Here is an 18,548-nt window from a genome sequence, read left to right on the forward strand (position 1 = left end):
ACCAGCGCCCGCTGTGAGTCCTCATCGCACCGCAAACTCCAGCCACTATACCTCTGGGCCCCCTCGCTGGCTCCCCCCCCCCCCCCTCCCCCGTGATGCCCCTCTCTCCCCCATGGCTCTTCCCCCGTCTCTTCTCTGGGCTCAACCCCCCCCCCCCCCCTACACACACACCCCCCCCCCACACCCCCCCACACACCCGCCTGCCCACACACCCACCCTGTTGATCAGGTTCACAGATACTGCACGTGACCGGCAGATGTCACGAGGGTTGTTAAATAAAATATTCCACCACATTCCATCCGCGCGATTTTACAGTCAAACATTCTGCTGCAATTATGCATCATGCTTAATCTGCCCTTCGTCCCACCGAGTCCACGTCAACCAGCGATCGCCCCGTACACTAGCACTCGCTAGTGTACACACTAGGGGCAATTATCCAATTTGCTGAAGCCAATTAACCTACAAACCTGCACGTCTTTGGAGTGTGGGAGGAAACCGGAGCGCCCGGAGAAAACCCACGCAGGTCACGCGGAGAACGTACAAACTCTGTACAGAGTGACGGGTCTCTGGCGCTGTGAGGCAGCAACTCTACCGCTGCGCCACCGTGACGCACTCTGATCCAATGTCAGTGAATTGAAATAAATAACTGGGGAGTGTAAGACGTATCGGGTCGAGTCCCTTCTTCAGACACTCCCCCCTTCCTTCTCTCCAAGGATGCTGCCTGTCCCGCTGAGTTACTCCAGTATTTTGTGTCTTTCTTTGCTCTTGGAACAGGTTTTATAATCTACTTTGGTTGACAAATGTACGGGAGGGTTTTTATTACCCGTGAATGATGCACTGTTTCAATTAGTGCTGCAGAGTTGTAAATATTGCAGCCGGCACTCTGGATTACCTGTAAGCAACACCAGAGGGAATATATCCCTCTCTGTAAAACCATCGCTTCTCTGAGTCATTGCATGTATTGAAGATGGACACAAAAAGCTGGAGTAACTCAGCGGGACAGGCGGCATCTCTGGAGAGAGAGAATGGGGGACGTTTCGGGTGAGACGCTTCTTCAGACTTCAGACCTGATTCTGGAGGTGTGCGTGCGTTTTCATACGGTCATAGGTGATAGGAGCAGAATTAGACCATTCGGCCCATCTAGTCTACTCCGCCATTCAATCATGGCTGACCTATCTCTCCCTCCTAACCCCATTCTCCTGCCTTCTCCCCATAACCCCTGACACCTGTACTATCTCGAACCCGTACTTTCGGGTTGAGACCCTTCTTCAGACTGGACTTCATTTTCTTCCCCAGGCACTGTCCTCCCCTCCAAACACATTGGTGCCTCACGCATTGGGCGGTAGAGTTGCTGGCTCGCAGCGCCAGAGACCTGGGTTCAATCCGGACTAGGTTACGGAGTTTGCACGTTCTCCCTGTGACCTGCGTTGGGTTTTTTTCTGGATGCTCAAGATTCCTCACACGTTCCAAAGACGTGCAGGATAATAGGTTCAGTGACCTCTGTGAATTGTAAACTGTCCCTGGTGTGTTTAGGACGGAGCTAGTGTGCAGGGATTGCTGGTCAGCGTGGATTCGGTGAGGCCAAGGGCCTCTTTCAACGCAGTGTCTCTAAAATCTGAAGTAAATCAGCTAAAATAGGCTGATTAAAACAGCGATCGGGGGTGTTAACAAGAAATCACAATATCATTACGATTGATCTGAAAAGGCCGACCCTTGGCATCTCCTCTCGACCCAGAGATACGCCTCGATTGGCAGTAATTGCGAAGGGGCCAATTACATTAATTTCAGCACAAATTATAAATTTTCCAACATGTAAACAAGCTGGTACTTCAACACTACATGTGGCATCAATAAAAGTAGAATTGAGGGTCGGTGGGTTCACGAGCCGATGTTGAGGAGGTTTTGGAGTGGATTGGGTCAGATGAGTGGGCCGCTGGAGGCCCTGCAGCAGCCTGGGACTCTATTAGACCAGGTGCCTGGAGGCCCTGCAACAGCCTGGGACTCTATTAGACCAGGTGCCCGGAGGCCCTGCAACAGCCTGGGACTCTATTAGACCAGGTGCCTGGAGGCCCTGCAACAGCCTGGGACTCTATTAGACCAGGTGCCCGGAGGCCCTGCAACAGCCTGGGACTCCTTTAGAACGGGCGCCGCTCCAAGAGGCTGAATGCACGGATTGGATGTAGCCAATATAATTACCCCCTATCAAAGCAATGGCCAAGAAAACACACCAATGCTTCTACTTCCTCAGAAGGCTCAGGGTTTCGGTCCGAAACGTTGCCTATTTCCTTCGCTCCATAAATGTTCCATCACCCGCTGAGTTTCTCCAGCATTTTTGTCTACCTTCGATTTTCCAGCATCTGCAGTTCCTTCTTAAACTACGAAAGCGTAAATGGATTTGCGACAAAAAGGAATGCCTCCCTGGTGCAGCTTCTCAGACGGCAGCAGCCACACGCTGCAATTATCTCAGCTTAGAGCAATGGCTTCGTCATTATCAAGAACACACAGAAGCTGCCTGATACCGAGGATTACACCCATCAGCCGCTTACCACTACACACACTTGACACTTGTCCAAAAAGTGTTTAAGGAAAAAATTATTAACAAAAATCTCGTCCCTAATTGCGTTTTATCAACTGTGGACTGCCGGTGGGATGAAGAGTGGAATTTCTGCACATTGAAGACGGAGCTTTTGACTATTAATTAAACTGTGTTTAAACTATAGCAAGATAAAGTGAATGATATACTTCCAGCAATATCTGTTGTGATGAGGAGGGAGGTCCCAAAGAGGGAAACAAATATTCCTGAGGCTTCCAGTTGGAATGCCAAGGTCAGCAATAAAAATGCCAACCTACTAAAATTAAGAGTTGCCGTGGTGATATAGGGTGGGAATCACTCGCCTAAACCCCCCACAATCTGCTGATGACTAGAACATAGAAAAAAAAATCCCATAGAAAAATAGGCGCAAGAGTAGGCCGTTCGCCCCTTCGAGCCAGCAACGCCATTCAATGTGATCATGGCTGATCATCTAAAATCAGTACCCCGTTCCTGCTTTCTCCCCATGTCCCTTGATTCCGTTAGCTCTAAGAGCTCAATCTAACTCTCTCTTAAAAACATCCAGTGAATTGGCCTCCACTGCCCTCTGTGGCAGAGAATTCCACAGATTCACAACTCTCTGGGTGAAGACGTTTTTCCTCATCCCAGTCCTAAGTGGCCGACCCCTTATTCTTAAACTGTGTGTGACCCCTGGTTCTGGACTTCCCCAACATGGGGAACATCTAGCCCATCCAATCCTTTGAGAACGTTATATGTTTTTATGATTCCCTCTCATCTTTCTAAATTCCAGTGAATACAAGCCCAGTCGACCCATTCTTTCATCATATGCCAGCAATGGAGGTCCAGTGTTAATGATGAGTGGAAGTGAAAACACTCTCCATCTCATCTTTCTCTCAAATTAATTGGACATTATTGTTCATTCTGAGGCTCACGGTTTCATTGTGAAGGAACACATGAGATGCTTGTCTCAATGTAGGTTTAAGTTTAGTTTAGAGATTCAACGGGAAACAGGCTCCTTCTACCCACCGAGTCCACGCTGACCACTCGTTCACACTAGTTCTATCTTATCCCCCTTTCTCATCCACTCCCTACACACTGGGGGTGGGGTGGGGAAGGGGGGGAGGTGAATTACAGAGGTCGACTAACCTACAAACCACGAACGCTAGCCTCAAAAACACCAGGGAACGGCTCCATCCAAGAGCCGCAAGAAATGGCAGCGAATTGTGGACGCAGCCCAGACCATCACACAAACCAACCTCCTTCCCATCGACTCCATCTACACCTCACGCTGCCTCGGCAAGGCCAGCAGCATCATCAAGGACCAGTCTCACCCCGGTCACTCCCTCTTCTCCCCTCTCCCATCGGGCAAGAGGTACAGAAGTGTGAAAACGCACACCTCCAGATTCAGGGACAGTTTCTTCCCAGCCGTTAACAGGCAACTGAACCATCCTATCACCAACTAGACCTCCCATCTACCTCATTGGTGGACATCGATCTATCTATAATCTTTAGGTACACAAAAATGCTGGAGTAACTCAGTGTTTAAGAAGGAACTGCAGATGCTGGAAAATCGAAGGTACACAAAAATGCTGGAGAAACTCAGCGGGTGCAGCAGCATCTACGGAGCGAAGGAGATAGGCAACGTTTCGGGCCGAAACCCTTCTTCAGACTATAATGTATAATCTTTACTGGCTTTACCTGGCACGAAACATTATTCCCTTTATCCTGTGTCTGTACACTGTGGACGGCTTGATCGTGATCATGTGTGTCCACGCTGACTGGATAGAACGCAACATAAAAGCCTCTGACTGTCCCTCTGCAGACGTGACAATAAACTAAACTCAAAAACAACGACTAACGAAGCCGGTTGGCCTACAAACATGTGCGTCTTTGGAGTGTGGGAGGAAACCGGAGCGCCCGGAAGGGGACGAGGAGGAATTTCTTTAGTCAGAGGGTGGTGAATCTGTGGAATTCTTTGCCACAGAAGGCTGCGGTGGCCAAGTCAGTGGATGTATTTAAGGCAGAGATAGATAGATTCTTGATCAGTACGGGTGTCAGAGGTTACGGGGAGAAGGCAGGAGCATGAGGTTAGGAGGGAGAGATAGATCAGCCATGATTGAATGGTGGAATTGACTTGATGGGCAGAATGGCCTAATTCTGCTCCAATCTTATAAGATTCCAGCATCTGCAGTTTCTTGTGTCTATATTTTAACTGCCCCACTGCAAGATCTCCACGAGGTATGTTTACTTCAAATACGTTCTCCTCTCTCAGACAGGACTTCTGTGGGTCTGAAGCTGAAACATCACCTATTCATGGTCTTTCCTTCCCAGCTGGAATCAAGTGACCGAACCATCTTTTCACCAACTAGAGAGTGGTCCCGAGTTACTATCTACCTCATTGGAGACCCTCATACAGTCTTTAATCTGACTTTTCTGGGCTAAATCTTGCTCTAAATCCTGTTTCTGTACACTATGGGTGGCTTCATTGTGATCAGCCATGGTCACATTGAATGGCCGTGCTGGCTCGAAGGGCCGAATGGCCTACTCCTGCACCTGTTGTCTATTGTAATCAGGTATTACCTTTCCACTGACTGGCTAGCACGCAACAAAAAAGCTTTTCGCTGTACCTCGGTACACGTGACAACAATCTGAACTGAAACTAAACTATCCAGAGATCCAGGCGGGGCGCAGCGGGTAGAGCTGCTGCTTCATAGCGCAAGAGACCCGGGTTCAATCCTGACGACGGGTGCTGTCTGTACGGAGTTCGCACGTTCTCCTCGTGACCTGCGTGGGTTTTCTCCGGATGCTCCGGTTTCCTCCCACACGCCAAAGACGTGCATGTTTGCAGGTTAATTGGCTTCGATAATTCGAGTGTCCGGGGTGATCGCTGGTCGGCGCAGACTTTGTGGGCCGAAGGGGCAGTTTCCGCGCTGAACTAAACTCTAAGATGGGACGACAGATGGCACAATGGGTTAAGTGTTCGGCTGGCAACCGGAAGGTAGCCGGTTCGAATCCCGCTTGGAGTGCATACTGTCGTTGTGTCCTTGGGCAAGACACTTCACCCACCTTTGCCTGTGTGTGAATGTGTGTGAGTGATTGGTGGTGGTCGGAGGGGCCGTAGGCGCAGATTGGCAGCCACGCTTCCGTCAGTCTGCCCCAGGGCAGCTGTGGCTACAGAAGTAGCTTACCACCACCGAGTGTGACTGAGGAGTGAATGAATAATGCGATGTAAAGCGCCTTGAGTATTAGAAAGGCGCTATATAAATCCCATCCATCATTATTATTATTAAGATGCCGCCTGACCTGTGGAGTTAGTCCCACACTTTATGTTTAGTTTAATTTAGAGGCCCTTCGGCCCACCGAGTCCGTGCTACCCCCCCGCACACTAACGCTATCCTACACACACTGGGGACAATTTGCAATTTAACCGAAGCCAATTAACCTGCGAAACCGCACGTCTTTGGAGTGTGGGAGGAAACCGGAGCACCCGGAGAAAACCCACGCCGGTCACGGGGAGAACGTGCAAACTCCGTACAGGCAGCACCCGTAGTCAGGGCTCTGGCGCTGTAAGGCAGCAACTCCACCGTTGTGCCACCGTGCCACACGCCCACTGTTCAGGGCAGTGGAACAGAAGGAAAGAAAGTTATGGTATGGATGTCGAATATTAGAGGGCACGGCTAGGGGGGAGAACATTGTAGGTCCCGGCGTGGGGGGGGGGACGACAATGTGGGGGGGAACAAAGGGGGAGCTGGCGGGCTCTGTAACGTAATCAGCGCCGTTGGTGACCGCTACTTGTATACATTGTGTATACAAGCATTTCATTCCATTCAGGTGAGAGGGCCAAGGTTTTCCTCTCGATACCAGCACCGGGAGTTTCACGAGTTCTCGTTAGATACTCGGTTGTCCCACAGCAGAAGCCTCCAGGTCGCGGGGGGGGGGGCCTGGAAACCGGAAGTATCCCGAGCTAATTCTGCCACCACCACCATCATCTTTATTGGGACACGCGATGGCTCGCCACTGATTGCCGAGCGGAAGCTCGCGTCCTTTACGGGACGGACGATGACAGCGATGTCGACATTTGCAACGTGGGAGTTGGGCGCAGATGAAGAAGTTGCTTGGTGCTCCTAACTAAACCCAGGGATTTGCATTCAAGACAGATCTCTGCTGGAGCTACAGGTTCACCGGTTGCTGGAGCAGAGCAGCCAACACTAATTGGTTCTGCCCTTACCTCTTCTCTGGAGGCTGAGCTGGATCTCTGCGCAAAGGAAGCATCTGTCACCCCCCGCTTTAATCAACTCCACCGATCCGCGCTGAGGAGCGCTGTATTTCCACAGCCACTGGCCTCTACTGTGCACAGTCGATGCAGGAATCATCGTTAGCATTAGTGACACATTCGGTAACAAACACCAAGCAGGAGACCCCCAGCAGTGATTCTTTAACACCAAGGGGCAGAGTGAAGCAAAGAAACACAAGTTGAATTTCCAAACTCAACAGACAATAGGTGCAGGAGGAGGCCATTCAGCCCTTCGAGCCAACACCGCCATTCAATGTGATCTTTGCTGAGCATCCCCAATCAGTACCCCATTCCTGCCTTCTCCCCATATCCCCTGACTCCGTTATCTTTAAGAACCGTTATCTTTAAGAACCCTAACTAGCTCTCTCTTGAAAGTATCCAGAGAACCTGCCTCCACCACCCTCTGAGGCAGAGAATTCCACAGACTCACAACTCTCTGTGAGAAAAAGTGTTTCCTCGTCTCCGTTCTAAATGGCTTACCCCTTATTCTTAAACTGTGGCCCCCGGTTCTGGACTACCCCAACATTGGGAACACATTTCCTGCCTCTAGCGTGTCCAAACACTTAATACTCTTATATGTTTCAATAATATACCCTCTCATCCTTCTAAACTCCAGAGTGTACAAGCCCAGCCGGTCCAGTCTCTCAGCGTATGACAGTCCCGCCATCCCGGGAATTAACTCTGTTGTCCGTTTGAACTGTTTTGACTGTTTTGCTGTTTTAATGTTCTATTTACAAACCATGTTCTCGGGATATCTAAATCTAAATGTTATTAGTTATTTAAGTTATGACATCGGATGGAAGCTGCATACCTAAATCTCGTTGCTCTTATGTGCAATGACTATAAAAGATATTATTATTATTATTATTATTATGTGTTTGAAAGAACTGTAGACACAAAATGCTGGAGTAACTCAGCGGGTGAAGCAGCAACTCTGGAGAGAAGGAATGGGCGACGTTACAGTTTGAGAACTGTGGTTGCCAGTTGACACAATGGGCGCCAGAGATGCGGACGACAGAAAATGCTGGGGTAACTCAGCGGAGGCAAGGAATGGTGACGTTTCGGGTCGAGACCCTTTGTCAGACTGAGAGTCAGGGGAGAGGGTGACATAGAGATATGGAAGGGTAAGGTGTGAAAATACAGATCAAAGGGGACGGTGATCGTAGGGATATGGAATCTTGTATTGTCTTTCCGCTGACTGGTTAGCACACAACAAAAGCTTTTCACCCTACCTGTGACACGTGGCAATAAACTCAAACTCAGTGAAGAATCACGATGGTATCTTAAGGTCATAAGTGATAGGAGCAGAATTAGGCCATTCGGCCCATCAAGTCTACTCAGCCATTCAATCATGGCTGATCTATCTCTCCCTCCTAACCCCATTCTCCCGCCTTCTCCCCGTAACCCCTGACACCCGTAATAATCATGAATCTATCTATCTCTGCCTTAAATATATCCACTGACTTGACCTCCACAGCCTTCTGTGGCAATGAATTCCACAGACTCTGAAGAGAATCTGAAATGCTGTTTCCCTCACATCCCGTCTGCATGGAACTACCTTTAAAACCAAATAAATTAATCATGTGTGTTTCCCACTTCAAGGGGGATTCCACTCCGCACAAGTCATTATAAATGATTAATGCTTTCCAGAAATATTAAAACGTGCCAGGCCTTTTGCCTGTTTGTAGAAATATGGTTCCTAACCTTCTATTCAATGTCCCAAGTCCCACGGTCCCATTAATACTGAGACTGCTGTTTCAGTGAGTGTTAAACGCTCACATCCACACTGCTCACAGCTGGGACTGATTTACAGTCATTGATAATGTATAAGATAATGCAAAAGGTTGTGACCACTGCCCAGTCCATCACCGCCTCTGACCTCCCCACCGTCGAAGGGATCTATCGTAGTCGCTGCCTCAAAAAGGCAGCCAACATCATCAAAGACCCACACCATCCTGGCCACACACTCATCTCACCACTGCCATCAGGAAGAAGGTACAGGAGCCTGAAAACTGTAACGTCCAGGTTCAGGAACAGCTCCTTCCCCACAGCCATCAGGCTATTAAACACTACAATCTCCAAATAAGCTCTGAGCTACTACAGACTATTATTATTATTGCACTGTTATTTTTTTGTTATATTATTTATTATGATTACATATTCTGTTGTGCTGCAGCAAGTAAGAATTTAATTGTTATATCTGGGACATATGACAATAAAACACTTTTGACTCTTGACTTGTTGAGTAGCAAATGACACGCGCGTACCCACTGTAAATAATGTATTTTTATTTGACATTTATCTTGTCATGTTGAAGAATTATTCCATTCATACAATTCTTATCCCCGACTTCATCGGGAGCAGAATTGGGCCATTCGGCCCATCAAGTCTACTCCACCATTCAATCATGGCTGATCTATCTCTCCCTCTTAACTCCATTCTCCTGCCTTCTCCCCATAACCCCCGACACACTTCAGTTCGATAGAGCTCTTAAAGATAGCGGAGTCAAGGGGTATGGTTAGAAGGTAGGAACGGGGCACTGATTGTGGATGATCAGCCATGATCACAGTGAATGGCGGTGCTGGTTCGTAGGGCCTAATGGCCTACTCCTGCACCTATTGTCATACGTACTTAGCAAGAATCTGTCAATCTCTGCCTTAAAAATACTCAACTCCTGAACTACTGAATCCTGAACTACTATCTACCTCATTGGAGCCCCTCGGACTATCTTTGATCTGACTTTACTGGCTTTACCTTGCACTAAACGTTATTCCCCTATCATGTATCTGTACACTGTAAATGGCTCGATTGTAATCATGTATTGTCTTTCCGCTGACTGGTTAGCACGCAACAAAAAGCTTTTCACTGTACCTCGGTACACGTGACAATAAACTAAACTGAATTGATGCACTCCAATGTTGAGAACTATATTATGCATGGGAGCCTGCATCCGGAGCCTGCATCCGGCGGGCATGAACATTGAATTCGCCCAATTTTGTTAGCCCTTGATGTCTCCTCCCCTTCCTCAGCCCTCGAGCTGTCTCCCCCCATCCCCCCCGCCCTCGGGCTCCTCCTCCTCCTTTTTTCCTTCCTTCTCCCCGCCACCCCCTATCAGTCTGAAGAAGGGTTTCGGCCCGAAACGTTACCTATTTCCTTCGCTCCATAGATGCTGCTGCACCCGCTGAGTTTCTCCAGCATTTTTGTGTACCTTCGATTTTCCAGCATCTGCAGTTCCTTCTTGAACACAACTATATTATGCAGTCTGTATCTTCCCCTTTGCTCTACCTATTGTACTGGAGTTTGGCTCGATTGTTAGCATTGGTTAGCATGCAAAGCATAGCTTTTCACTGTACCTCGGTACACATGATAATAAGAAACCTAAGACCTAAAAGCAATAGCAGCCAAAATGTGTTGGTGACATATAGTTACCAAAGATAGGCGCAATGTTTAAGGAAGGAACTGCAGATGCTGGAAAAGTCTAAGGTAGACAAAAATGCTGGAGAAACTCAGCGGGTGAGGCAGCATCTATGGAGAGAAGGAATTGGCGACGTTTCGGGTCGAGACCCTTCTTCAGACTCCTCTCGACCCGAATCGTCGCCTATTCATTTGCTCCATAGATGCTGCCTCACCCGCTGAGTTTCTCCAGCGTTTTTGTCTACCTTCGATTTTTCCAGCATCTGCAGTTCCTTCTTAAACATAGGAATCTGAGAGGTAACTATATACAAAGTGCTGGAGTAACTCAGCGGGACAGGCAGCATCTCTGGAGAGAAGGAATGTGTGATGTTTCGGGTCGAGACTCTTCTTTAAATTCTGGTCATGGAATTGCACGATGTAATCAGAATATAGGCGTGCAACACAGGCCTGTAATTGGATTGTAGGAGCATAGACCAGGTCTTTAATTAGATTAAGGCAGCATATTGCAGCACAAATCAGATTGTAATTCGAGATCAACAGACTGTAATCAAATTGTAGTTATAAATGACTATACTGTAGGCAATTAAAGTCGGCATCAGACTATTAATGCCACATTACTGAGGTTCAGTGAAAAGGTGTCTTAGAACAGCAGCCAACATAATCAGAGACTCAATGTGCAGGAAGGAACTGCAGATATTGGTTTGCAGCGAAGGTAGACACAAACTGCTGGAGTAACTCAGCGGGACAGGCAGCGTCTCTGGAGAGCAGGAATGGGGGACGTTTCGGGTCGAGACCCTTCTTCAGACTGGGAGTCAGGGGAGAGGGAGACACAGAGATAAGGAAGTGTAAGGTGTGAAAGTGAGATCAAAAGGGACAAAGTTCAAGAGAAAATGTGGAATCGATTATTGTTAAAAACACACGTGGCTCTGGTAGTGGCTAAATAGACCTAACCTTCTCCAAAGCATCCACATCTTTCCTGTAATGGATAAGGAAGGGTAAGGTGTGAAAATGAGACATCAAAAGAGATGTAGTTCAGGTACAGCATCTTATATTTCACACGGGCAGTTTACACCCCAGCGGTATGAATGTTGACTTCCCTGCAGAGACTGCACTTCCTGAGGGTGCTCAGGAAGAATAACATCACTCAGAGACTGCTGCTGTCCTTTTATCGGTGCTCCATTGAGAGCCTCCTAACATACTGTATATGCGTATGGTACACCAGCTGCACAGCGGCTCAGAGGAAAGCGCTCCAGAGGGCCATTGACAACGCCCAGAGGATTGTCGGCTGCCCTCTTCTTACCTTGGAGGACTTACACAGTTCCCGCTGCATCAAAAAATCCCAGGGTATTATAAAGGACATTTCCCACCCCGGACACTCCCTGTTTGAACTGTTGCCGTCAGGCAGATGGTACAGATCTACAAGGACAAGGACAAACAGACTTAAAAACAGTTTTTACCCCACTGCTATAAAGGCACTAAATATAGCCGCCAAGGAACGCAGGGGCGATACATACTAAGGGACTGTGGTACACTGTGAAATCCACAGAAGGATGTAGTGCTGGGTGTTTATGCGTGCTATTTTCATGATATTTATTTTAGTTGTTTAACTTTTTAAATATTTTACCTTGTATGTATCGTTAGCTTTTAGAAATGTTTGAATGGTGCACTGACTGGCTGACATTTTTAAATTTTGTTGTACATGGTTCATGTTACAATGGCAATAAAGAAACTATTCTATTCTATTCTAACTTCAAGTAACCCTTGTTTTCCCTCTCTCGCCATCCCTTTAGATTAAGGGATTCAAAGTAACATTCGCAAATTTGCAGATGACACAAAGCTGGGTGGCAGTGTGAACTGTGAGGAGGATGCTATGAGAATGCAGGGTGACTTGGACAGGTTGGGGGAGTGGGCAGATGCATGGCAGATGCAGTTTAATGCGGATAAATGTGGTAGCAAAAACAGAAAGGCAGATTACTATCTAAATGGTGTCAAGTTGGGAAAAGGGAAGTACAATGGGATCTGGGAGTCCTTGTTCATCAGTCAATGAAAGTAAGCATGCAGGTACAGCAGGCAGTGAAGAAAGCGAATGGCATGTTGGCCTTCATAACAAGAAGAGTTCAGAATAGGACCAAAGAGGTCCTTCTGCAGTTGTACAGAGCCCTAGTGAGACCACACCTGGAGTATCGTGTGCAGTTTTGGTCCTCTAATTTGAGGAAGGACATTCTTGCTATTGAGGGAGTGCAGCGTAGGTTTACAAGGTTAATTCCCGGGATGGCGGGACTGTCATATGCTGACAGAATGGAGCGGCTGGGCTTGTACACTCTGGAGTTTAGAAGGATGAGAGGGAATCTTATTGAAACATATAAGATTATTAAGGGTTTGGACACGCTAGAGGCAGGAAACATGTTCCCGATGTTGGAGGAGTCCAGAACCAGGGGCCGCAGTTTACGGGGTAATGGGAATAAGGGGTAAGCCATTTAGAACGGAGAGGAGGAAACACTTTTTCTCACAGAGAGTTGTGAGTCTGTGGAATTCTCTGCCTCAGAGGGCGGTGGAGGCCGGTTCTCTGGATACTTTCAAGAGAGAGCTAGATAGGGCTCTTAAAGATAGCGGAGTCAGGGGATATGGGGAGAAGGCAGGAACGGGGCACTGATTGGTGATGATCAGCCATGATCACATTGAATGGCGGTGCTGACAACAATTTTAGACTTAAATGAAGGAAACAGGCCCTTCGGCCCACTGAGTCCGTGCCGACCAGCGATCATCCCGTACACTAACACTATCCTACACACACTAGGGACGATTTACAATTATACCAAGCCAATGAACCCACAAACCTGCACGTCTTTGGAGTGTGGGGGGAAACCGGAGCTCCCGGTGAAAACCCACGCGGTCACGGGGAGAACGCACAAGACTTTGCCTTCCATCACAGTGAGGTGTTGGAGACTCATTGTGATGGATGTTTATGTAAACTGTGTTAAGTGTGGGTCTTGGGTTTTTTTGTAATGTAAAAAACTGTAGTAAATATAATTTAGTTCAAACCTAGGTTTGAATGACAATAAATAGCATCCCATTCCATTCCATTCCATTCCACAAGCACCCGTGGCCAGGATCAAACCTGGGTCTGTAGCACCTCTACCACTGCACCACCTAATGTTTCACGTGGACAGATGAATCAGAAATGTTGAATTTTCCCATGCAGCCGTCTAGTGGAGCACGTTCTTTCAGCTTACCCAGCAGAGGTGTCTGTGGCTTTGTGTACGGGGAGCTACGAAAACAATCCCCTTTGCCAAAAATCACTGGTAACTGCTTGGAAACAAAGAGGTTAATCTAATTCTTTGAGGAGGCAATTTAATTCCAAAGCTGTTCACTCGCCCATAAAGACAGGCAATATTTTAGATGTTGTTCTTTATTAACTCTCAATGCAAGATCGACTTCATGTGTAGGAAGGAACTGCAGATGCTGGTTTAAACCCAAGATAGACACAAAATGCTGGAGTAACTCAGCGGGACAGGCAGCATCTCTGGAGAGAAGGAATGGGTGGCGTTTCGGGTCGAGACCCTTCTTCAGACTGGTCAGGGATAAGGGAAACGAGAGATATAGACGGTGATGTGGAGAGATAAAGAACAATGAATGGAAGATGTGCAAAAAAGTAACGATGTTAGCTGTTTGTAGGGTGGAAATGAGAAGCTGGTGCGACTTGGGTGGGGGAGGGATAGAGAGAGAGGGAATGCCGGGGCTACATGAAGTGAGAGAAATCAATATTCATACCACTGCCCAAGCGAAATATGAGATGCTGTTTAACTTCCCCTGAACCTCTTCCCTCTCTGCCAGCCGTCACGTGAATAGATTAACCCTTAAAGGGCCTGTTCCACTTGGGCGATTTTTTTAGCGACTGCCGGCAACAGTGGGCTTGTCGTAGCTTGTCTTCTCCTGACGTAGGTGCTGTCGTAGGTCGTCACCAGATGGCGTAGGTTGTCGCCGGTGCTGACTTCGGTGAATTCCAGTGTCGTAGCCGCCGGCAGTCGCCTAACAAAATCGCCCAAGTGGGGCAGGCCCACGGAGGAATGAAGATTTCAAGGAACATTCTCAGTTCTCAGCATTTAAAACTCACGAATGATATTGCACCTGTGATTTTTTTTCACTCAGAGAGTTGTGAGTCTGTGGAATTCTCTGCCTCAGAGGGCGGTGGAGGTCGGCTCTCTGGATGCTTTCAAGAGAGAGCTAGATAGGGCTCTTAAAGATAGCGGAGTCAAGGGATTATGGGGAGAAGGCAGGAACGGGGTACTGATTGTGGATGATCAACCATGATCACATTGAATGGAGGTGCTGGCCCGAAGGGCTGAATGGCCTCCTCCTGCACCTATAGTCGGTGGTATCGGAGTGCTATCCAAGCTTTCAATAATTCCACACGGTAACTGAAATTGGCTTTCCAATATATTAAATATTGCCTCTTATGTTGTTAAAACCAACACATATTCTTCGCTCGTTTCCATTTCAGTGGGTGGTGAATCTGTGGAATTCATTGCCACAGAAGGCTGTGGAGGCCAAGTTATTGTTCAGTTTAGTTTATTTCCAGGTACCGGGGTAAGTTAAAAACATTTTTGCGTGCTAACCATCCAGCGGAAAGACAATACATGATTACAATTCAGCCGTTAACAGTGGACAGATGCATAATAAGGGATTCACAAATCCGAGGATCACCAATGAGGTAGATAGCAATTCAGTAGTTCAGGAGTTGGGTCTTTCTAAGATGGAGATTGACAGATTCTAGATTGGTCAGAGTGTCAGGAGTTTTGGGGAGAAGTCAGGAGAATGGGGAAAGATAGATCATAAATTCATAAGTGATTGGAGCAGAATTAGGCCATTCGGCCCATCAAGTCTACTCCACCATTCAATCATGGCTGATCTATCTCTCCCTCCTAACCCCATTCTCCTGCCTTCTCCCCATAACCCCTGAGACCCGTACTGATCAAGAATCTATCTATCTCTGCCTTAAAAATATCCACTGACTTGGCCTCCACAGCCGTCTGTGGCAAAGAATTCCACAGATTCACCACCCTCTGACTAAACAAATTCCTCCTCATCTCCTTGAAGGCGGAGACTTGATGGGCCTAATTCTGCTCCAAGAATTTATGAACGTTTGAACTACGTTTATTAGAAAACAAAAATAAAGTTCCAACCAGAGTTGACACGACCCAATGAGTAGGCTTGAAATTATGTCAGCACAAAATTTACTTAATTCATAAAAATAACTTCAAAGAGGTTCATGCATTGGTGTTAAGGCTTTGCCCAAAAAAGAATATGAGGTGCTGTTCTTCCAGTTTGTGTGTGGCCTCACTCTGAGGCCCAGGACAGAAAGGTCAGTGTGGGAATGGGAGGGGGAGTTAATGTTGAGCAACAGGGAGATTAGATTAAATTTGATTAGATTAGATTAGATCCTTTATTTGCCTGCAGCCATACATGTAATAATAAACAACAAAACACACAATAAACACAAATTAACATCCACCACAGTGAGTTCACCAGGCACCTCCTCACTGTGATGGAGGCAAAATCTTAAAGTTACTGTGTCTTCCCTCCTCATTCTCCCTCTGCGCTGAGGCGATACCTCACCGGGCGATGGTAGTCAGTCCCGCGGCTCAACCGAGCTCCGCGAACGGGCCGGTTCAAGCTCCGCGGCCCGGGGTGGTCGAAGCTGCCGCCCTCCAGTCCAGCGGACGCAGCTGTTGCCGCGGGAGCTCCGGAAAACAGGCTCCAACCTGTGACCTGCGAGCTCCCGACGATGCCGTCCACTGGCCCGCGGCCAAGCCCCGGATTCAGGTCGCCGCCGCCAGAACGCCGCCTCAGCCACCGGAGCGCCGTCTCAGCCCCGCGCTGGGCCGCCCTCACCGGAGCGCCGTCTCAGCCCCGAGTCGTGCCGCTGCCGCCAGATCCAGCAGGCCTTGGCGGACCGAACACAAGTGGTCGGCCAAATGGTCACCGAGTCTACGCTTGGTCTCGCCAATATCCAGGAGGTCACATCGGGAACACTAGAGGCAGTAAATCCCACGTGATAGTAGTAGAATTAGGCCATTCGGCCCATCAAGTCTACTCCACCATTCAATCATGGCTGATCTATCTCCCCCTCCTAACCCCATTCTCCTGCCTTCTCCCCATAGACTCTGACACCCGTTCTAATCAAGAATCTATCTATCTCTGCCTTAAATATATCCACTGAATAATCTCCTCTCCTGAGCAAAATAACTATCACTGGGCACTTTTATCTTTCTATCTGTCTATCTCTGCCTTAAGTATTTCCGTTGACTTGGCCTCCACAACCCTCAGTGGCAAAGAATTCCACAGATTCACCACCCTCTGACTAAAGAAATTCCTCCTCATCCCCTTCCTAAAAGGATAGACTAGAATCTCCCACGAGTGGAACCATCCTCTCCACATCCACTCTAGGCAAGATGAGGTTAGAGGAGGTGCCTTATCACCCCTGCCTGTCATACATACACTTGCACATCATACAGTAATCTGAAAAGATCAAAGAGAAACAGTCCCTTTATGATTTGTAATGTATTTTTAACCAGGCCTAGTAAAACATCAACAAGAATAAATAGCCATTTACTGCTTGTGAAACATTGCATACAACAATTCAGTGCTAAATTGTTTTATTAATGTCTGTGTATAATTAGAACCATTTTAAATAGCAAGAGTCAAGTGTGTTTAATTGTCACTTGTTATTGGCACTGGAACAACAACATTGTTACTTGCTGCAGCTCGTTCGACAGGCCCATAAACACAATCACACACTCATAAATGTATAATAATCAATAATTCTTTAAATCAATAGCGAAGAGCAAACGGAATGAAGATCAACGTTCCCAGCTCCCTTTGAAGGTGAACTACTTCACAAAGCAGCAGAGAGAAGGATCTATTTAGATAGACACACAATGCTGGAGTAACTCAGCGGGACAGGCGGCATGGCGTCTCTGGAGAGAAAGAAGGAATGGGTGACGTTTCGGGTCAAGACCCTTCTTCAGACTGAGAGTCAGGGGAGAGGGAGTCTAGAGATATGGGAGGGTAAGGTGTGAAAACGACAGATCAAAGCAGCCAATGCTAAAAAGGAAACGTAGAATGGTTCTCTCTCCGACCCTCCCCGCCACCCGAGTCCTCCGACTAGTTTCACTGTCCTTCTGATTCATTTTACTGATTGTATACCTTGTTGTCCCCTTCCTCTCCGCTAACAATGAAGCGTTCCACAATTCCTTATCATCGTCACCCGTTCCTTCTCTCCAGAGATGCTGCCTGACCCGCTGAACCTCCTAGGTTCACCAGACTGATTCCTGGGATGCCAGGACTTTCATATGAAGAAAGACTGGATAGACTCGGCTTGTACTCGCTAGAATTTAGAAGATTGAGGGGGGATCTTATAGAAACTTACAAAATTCTTAAGGGGTTGGACAGGCTAGATGCAGGAAGATTGTTCCCGATGTTGGGGAAGTCCAGAACAAGGGGTCACAGTTTAAGGATAAGGGGGAAATCTTTTAGGACCGAGATGAGGAAAACATTTTCCACACAGATAGTGGTGAATCTCTGGAATTCTCTGCCACAGAAGGTAGTTGAGGCCAGTTCGTTGGCTATATTTAAGAGGGAGTTAGATGTGGCCCTTGTGGCTAAAGGGATCAGGGGGTATGGAGAGAAGGCAGGTACAGGATACTGAGTTGGATGATCAGCCATGATCATATTGAATGGCGGTGCAGGCTCGAAGGGCCGAATGGCCTACTCCTGCACCTATTTTATATGTTTATATGTTTCTGAGTTACTCCGGCACTTTGTGTCTGTAGATTGGTTATTGCATGTGAACCAATCATAGTAGAAACAGCATCACTAACCCCACCTTACTGTATGCTTTATATTAACACCCACTTCCTATACTAGGCCGTTGTGAGCCTGTGGAATTCACTGCCTCAGAGGGCGGTGGAGGCCGGTTCTCTGGATGCTTTCAAGAGAGAGCTAGATAGGGCTCTTAAAGATAGCGGAGTCAGGGGATATGGGGAGAAGGCAGGAACGGGGTACTGATCGGGGATGATCAGCCATAATCACATTGAATGGTGGTGCTGGCTCAAAGGGCCGAATGGCCTACTCCTGCATCTATTGTCTATTGTCTAGTGACCTCACATATTTCGTGTTTGTCCGCCCTCGATCTTACATCCTACCTCATTGCTCCACTCACGCTATAATAGCAGGCGGGTGCAGAGGGGGTTTACCAGACGTTACCTTCATTAAGGGGTATTAACTACA

The 18,548-nt window shown here is 47.6% G+C and overlaps 1 protein-coding gene across 1 annotated transcript in view; it reads right to left on the reverse strand.

Moving 5' to 3' along the window:
- Positions 1-18,548, reverse strand: part of LOC116989179 (seizure protein 6 homolog) — a 320,057-nt gene that overhangs the window by 35,861 nt on the left and 265,648 nt on the right. The gene's annotated exons all lie outside the window — the stretch shown is intronic.

This window comes from Amblyraja radiata, chromosome 28 (assembly GCF_010909765.2).
Source record: "Amblyraja radiata isolate CabotCenter1 chromosome 28, sAmbRad1.1.pri, whole genome shotgun sequence".
Classification (NCBI taxonomy): domain Eukaryota; kingdom Metazoa; phylum Chordata; class Chondrichthyes; order Rajiformes; family Rajidae; genus Amblyraja; species Amblyraja radiata.